Genomic DNA, 4,956 nt, shown 5'->3' on the forward strand with positions numbered 1-4,956 from the left:
AATTCCTATGTACTCACATATCTAACACCAAAACTTTAGTTTTTACATTTATACCGCCCAAATATTTTATATATCACATAAAAAATGCCACGGTTTTGACTTTTAAAAAGTGAAGAAACATTTTCATACAATGATAAGGTCGTACGCAAGTAAAAAATTAAAGTTTAGGTATTAGATATATGAGACATAAATATCATAATATAAAAAAAAAACCTTCATCTCCAAATAAATAGAACATAATATTGCTTTAAACATAAATGAAGGTTAACAAAAAGCAACATATTTTCATGACAATTTTTTAATAAAAGTTTGAGCTCAATTACAAATTCTTTATAGCTAATTAATGTAGTAATATAGCTTATAATAAGATGAAACAACTGTTATCCAAATCTTATAGAAGTTCTCTATCTAATTTCATTTAAAATAGTGAATGTAAAACATATCATTTCTCTCACACAAACAAAATGTAATTTACAGAATTTTGCATGTTCCATGAACTTACAGGCTAGCTGGCTCCATGAAAACAGCAAGGACCATCTTTTGGATTTCATTTTCAGAAAATTTCATGCCTGGAATCTGAAATAAGCCATCAAAACGACATTGATGTAAGGAAACACAAGCTAATGTTTTTTTTTATTATTATTATGTTAGTTTAATATGTTTTTCACATAATTTTATTTTATATTTTAAAAAACAAATTAAAATATTTTTGAAAATAGTTGAAACAACTTTTAGCTGTTTTGAATATTAAGAATAATCATACCTTAATCAAATAGTCAAACATAATTGTTTCGAATAAAAACATAAACAAAGCAAAACAAAATAAAAACTAAAAATAAAAAATAAATTACAAAATTGATCCCAAATGGCCCCTAAGCTTACTCGATTGGTAAGAGGAGTCTGGAATCCTTTCATATCGTTCTGATGCGGGGTTACGGTTCCAATGGCTGTAATTGCCTACAGCAGAGAGCAAGCAGGTAAATTCTTTGTTTGTTTGAAGGGAAAGGGCCTAAGGTGTACAGAGAAATCCAATAGAGCTGATGGCAGAGAAAGAAAGTGACAATTTTTGGGACCTTTGCATACATACCACCCAATTCCAATGAATTTGCATATCTAACACCTAAGCTTTACTTTTTTTTTACATCTATACCATCCAAATCTTTCATATCACATAAAAAATACCACTATTTTAACTTTTAACACCTAAACTACATCTTTTCATACATAGGTAAGGCGGCATATATGCAAAAATAAAAGTATAGGAGTTGGATATGTAAATACATAGGAAATGAGTGGTCTGAATGTAAATCTTCCTTTTGTTTTATGTTCTGATACCTTTGGTCTGGTGTTGTCCATATGTACATGGATGCACTCTAGATAGTGAAGAGTTACCTCATTGAAGTCAATCACAGGTCTGCAAAATAAAATAAAATAAAAATTACAGAATGGAATTTTTTGCCATAATGAAGAAATAATCAGTATATGCATTTACTCATAATGAAAATTACTTAAAATACCAGAAAAACATAAAATATATTCCAATATGTGGTCATTGCTAACTAGAAATTAATATTAACTACAAAATCCATAAGATTCTCCAATGTCTTCAGTGTAGTGAATGACGTTGTTTAACTAAGACACTCCCCTTGTTTCCACATAATACAATTCATAAAGTTATAATTACTTGGGCTTGAACCAGAAGTAGAATAAAGCTCGGTCGGGAGCATGAATCGATAGCTTTCATTTCATGAAGAACAATAAATAACAGCTTTTCTTTCACTTTATTGCTGTATGACTCCAACAATCCAAAATTTACAACAATATCATAATTAAAATTTACAGTTTTTATTAATCAAATACAAGTGCCATAAGTTAAATAATTCTAAATTAGAAATTGGAAAAGAGAATAAAGCAAAACGGAATAACAACTTCACTTTTCTCTAGAAAAATAAATTTAAAGCAAAAATTAGAATCCTATAAGAAATCAGGGTTCTAACAGAACAATTGTTATCATTCCTAAGGGCTTGTTGTGCTGCATCTTGGATTTACGTTAAATAGGATTTACTAAATTCGATAGATATAGATTTATTAAATCCAATGATATCAATCCAAATTTGTGCTTGGTATTAATTCAATTAAATCCAATTAAATCCGAAACACATGTCTGGCATTTGCTTTCAGGATTTGAAAATCCGCAGCAAGCCACTCTTAAATTTAGCTCGAGATCGAATTTATTAAATCTGAGATTACCATCACACCAGAGAAATTTCTGGATTTAGCCAATGGTAATATTTAGAAGCATTGAATTTGTGTTTGGTGAATTTACACTAAATTCTTACATTAATCCGCCTAAAAAATAGCATACCAAACACCACCCAAAGCTTGTAAAAGAACATTCATATTACATGCTGTTTTTCCATTTTATGAATTGATGCTCAAAAACACTGAAAGACACAAAAAAATATGCAAGACTACATGTAATAACAGGAAAATCAGATTTCATATGAGGAAATCAAATCGGGAACATGAAACAATAGAAGTTCCAAGAATGAAATCACCAGGCAGAACCATTATAATTTGGGAAATTTACATATGTATAATAATTCTTATTGATTTATATATCTAACACCTAAAGTTCGATATTTACATTTACAACAAGTTTTGTGCTATAAACATATGCATAAAACAGTGCATTTAACTAATAAAAAGCTAGTAGAAGCGGTATTTTTTTTATGTGATGCTAAAGATTTGAGTGTTATGAATTTAAATATTAAAGTTTAGGTGTTAGATATATACTAAATATTAAAATTGTATAACAACAACAACAATAAGCCTTTATCCCACTAAGTGGGGTCAACTACATGAATCCTTATTCTCCAATCCATCCTATTGAGTATCATGTTTTCATTTAATTCTAATAGATTCAGATCATTTTTTATACAATATGCCCAAGTCTTTTTAGGTCTACCCCTGCCTTTCTTAACATAAGTCAAATTTAAACCATCTCTCTTAACCAGATCATCAGATGGTCGACATTTAATGTGACCTAACCATCTAAGACGAATCACTCTAATCTTGTTCGCCACTGGAGCTACACCAACCCTATCATGGATATATTTATTTCCCATTTTGTCCTAAGTGTCAAGCGACTCATCCACACCTAAACATTCTCATCTCAGCAACAATTTGTTTTATGCCTCTCTTTTAAAGGCCAACATTCTGTGTCATAGAACATTGCAGGTGTTGGATACATAAGTACATAAGAATTGTGCGGTATGCCATTATAATTTTCAACAAAATGCTGAGCATATCCCCAGCATGAAAAATAGTTTATGTTGAAAAAACAGAAATACCGAAGATTGTGGAATTCGAATAGATAGGACCAGAAAAACTTAGATTTTGAATATAAAGAAGTGCTAATGCTGTAATATAAAGTTAATGGAAGGAAAGTAACCAAGAACTGTCAGTTGCAAGGTGGAATAAGCGAATGTGCTAGTAGCGTGTGAAGCTAATATGATAAGTGGAGATTTTGGGACCAAATGGACTAGTGGTATGGATAAAGTTTAGGAAAATTTACTTATGTAGCACACAATTCTTAAGTATTTACATATCTCACACTTAAAATTTCATATTTACATGCACAGCACTTTATGTTTTAAGCCTATGCATGAAAAGATGTATTTTAATTGTAGAAAGTGGTAATATTGTAATAGTGCTATTTTTTATGTGATGTTAAAGATTTGAGTGCTATATGTGTAATTATGAAAGTTTAGACGTTAGAAATGCAAATACATTAGAATTACGTGATATGTATGTAAATGCCTCTAAAATTTGTGAGAATCTTTTGGCGGTAGAGGTTTTGAATGTGTGAGAAATTTATGGATTATATATGTATTAGAAATTAATGTGTTTAAGAGTATGAAAGGCCATTTAGGAATAGAAATTTAATAACTCTGCTTTTAAGCAAGAGAATCTTAAGCTGAAAACATGAAAGGAGAATCAAACAAACCATGAATGAGGTGCAGCATGAAAGTTAGGAAGAGGGGGCATCTGAAAAGAGAAAGTTAGAACAACAACAAAAAAAGATTTACAGACATACCACTCAATTCCTATGTATTTACATATCTAACACCCAAATTTCATTTTTTTTACAAATATGTCACCTTACCTATAAATGAAATGGTGTATTTCACTTCTTAAAAGTTAAAATTGTAGTATTTTTTATCTGATATGAAAATTTTGGTTGGTAGAAATCTAGAAAAAAAATCTTAGGAGTTAGATATGTAAATACGTATGAATTGGCTGGCAGCCACAGAAAGATGAAAAAAGGTTGTTATCACGATTTTAGCATAGTGAGATTAAAGCTTGTCCCTTACAAATGATAATAGCTGTATGAGTTGTAAGAAAATCAGAAAAGAGGGGAGGTCGGTGGGTTAAGAAAAAAAAAATAATTTTAGGGCTAAAAAAGCATTTGTTTTTTAACTTTTTGCTAAATTAGGTAAAGCTTCTGTTCTTTCATTTTATAAACTGGTATAATTTTTAAAAATTTTTTGTTCTTTCTAATGGTTTTGGGCATACAAATGAATGGTTGTTAGATCATATCTGGAGCCCCATAAAACTTGTTTTTTAATCATTTTTTAATTAAAAATACCTCAAATTTACAGTTCTTAAATAGCCAATTAGCACATTTGAAAATCCACACCTTTAAACAGCATGAAAATACATGCTTGCTGTGTTATGTCGCAAAGGTAATGCAACTTTCATATATTTTTATTGATATCAATTATAACAAAACCAAGGAGTGTAACTGCAAGAATTAACAATTTCATTGAGCAAAAAAAAAAATCCTTTCGCATTTAAAAAAAATATCTTAATAATTGAAAATTTAAGCAAAAAAATTCAAGTATAAGCATTTCTGAATGAACAACACAAAAACCAGTAAGAATAATCCTTATA

The 4,956-nt window shown here is 29.6% G+C and overlaps 1 long non-coding RNA gene across 1 annotated transcript; it reads right to left on the reverse strand.

The window, feature by feature from the left end:
* Positions 1–502: 502 nt before the first annotated feature.
* LOC110028035 lies at positions 503–1,439 on the reverse strand. The gene is made up of 3 exons (XR_002294404.1): positions 1,336–1,439; positions 883–957; positions 503–576 (listed from the first exon to the last, which is right to left on the reverse strand). It is a non-coding gene; the product is annotated as an uncharacterized LOC110028035 (long non-coding RNA).
* Positions 1,440–4,956: the final 3,517 nt, after the last annotated feature.

Source organism: Phalaenopsis equestris, unplaced genomic scaffold (assembly GCF_001263595.1).
Source record: "Phalaenopsis equestris unplaced genomic scaffold, ASM126359v1 Scaffold000485, whole genome shotgun sequence".
Classification (NCBI taxonomy): domain Eukaryota; kingdom Viridiplantae; phylum Streptophyta; class Magnoliopsida; order Asparagales; family Orchidaceae; genus Phalaenopsis; species Phalaenopsis equestris.